This window comes from Chaetura pelagica, unplaced genomic scaffold, assembly GCF_000747805.2.
Source record: "Chaetura pelagica isolate M959 unplaced genomic scaffold, ChaPel_1.0 scaffold224, whole genome shotgun sequence".
NCBI classification, from domain to species: Eukaryota; Metazoa; Chordata; class Aves; order Apodiformes; family Apodidae; genus Chaetura; species Chaetura pelagica.
In genome coordinates this window covers 390,361-391,944 of record NW_009953316.1, presented here as the reverse complement: position 1 = coordinate 391,944, position 1,584 = coordinate 390,361, and positions in this window count along the sequence as shown.

Genomic DNA, 1,584 nt, shown 5'->3' with positions numbered 1-1,584 from the left:
CTTGATTGGCCCGAGGCCAGGAGTGCTCGGCAGACACCACTGACAGTTTGGTGACAGAATATTGCAAGGAGACAGGGAGAATGCAAGCAAGTTATTAAAATTAGCTCAATGTAATGCCTCAATGACTGGCGTGAAGCAGAAGGGGTAACAGAGGAGAATGAGCATTTATTTTGGGCACCGGGAATCCAGCGCTGCTGAAACACCTGCTTTTAGAGGTGAATCCACCACAAACTAGTGGTGAGAAGGTTCAAAACTGGTTTCCAGCATGGCTCAAATGGTGTGTAACGTCCAAGGTCCATGTGGTGCTGGTGCTGGGTGGCAGCAGAAAGGGAAAGGGCCCCTGTTTGGGCAAGCTGGGATGAGCTGCCTTGCGGAGGAAGGGAAAACGGGGAGACCTGGTGTTGCAAATTCTTCTGCAGGTGTGAGCAAGTGGCTTTTTCCTCCCACTGAAAGATCCAAGATAATGCCATGTTGGTTCAGGTACTTAAACAACGTGTTGAAGTTTGGAGCTGAGCTGTCTTAGAATCCAGCTGCTGTTAGTAGAGAGAGAGAGGGGCATCTTCTGAAGGCAATTTAGCTGTGTCTTGGGATCGTTTGGCCTCTAGAAATGCTTGTCTCTGTACATGGTCCCCAGCAGTGTGTGATGTTACTCCAAAAATATCCAGAATCTGCCCATGGAAGCCCTTATGTTGCATAACAATATCTGTACTTAATTAAAACAGTCAAAAATTGTGAGTTTCAGGATTTGGAAGAACTTCTTGGTAGGGGGTCAGGAGTACACCCTAAAGGATGCAAAATGGAACTGTAGAAAAAAAGAACATGATCTTTGGGTTTAAAAAACAAGTTTGTGTTTGAAGCCAGGTGAGGGACAGATGCCTTAGAAACAGGCAGGTGAGATCTGCTTTAAAACCTCCCCCCAGATGGAAAATGCAATTTTTATTTCTGAATAAGCTCAATTGTAGGTGTTGCTTGGAGCTCTGGCTCATATTCTTAGCATCCTTAATAAAAATTGGATTAATCCAGTGGCTTTTACTCTGTCTTAAAAGCTCTGTGTGCACAGGAGGCTTTGGTCTTAAGCCACATGGCTCATGAGACTGGTGAAATGGAGGAGAAGGGCCATTCAGCAGTGAAAGAATAAAGCCTTAGTTATTAATGGCAAAGGCTGAATTTTTTCTCTTTCAGCCTTAATTGATTTTAGTAAATTTAACTGGAGGAGGAGGCAGAAATTGGCTTAGAATTATTAAGCTGTAGTACTTAGAGATGTATTCGATCTGTTGTACAGAAATCAGGAGACAACCTTGTTGGCCATTTCTTCTAAGTGGTTTCTGCTAGATAAAGGCAAAGAGAAAATGCCAGATTTCTACCTTTGACAAAGGGGACTTGAAAGACTCTGCAGAAGGGTTTAGGGAAACTGGTTTTGAGAAAGTCCTTCTTTGAAACCTAATAGCAAAAAAACACTTCTTTTTTTATTTTTTTTCTTCTTCCTCCTCCCCAGAGTCAAAAGGCAGGAGGGTGAGATAAGACATTCCTCCACGTACACAAATGGGGGGGGGGGGAAGGGAAAGTTTAAAAGAATCTGCTGCA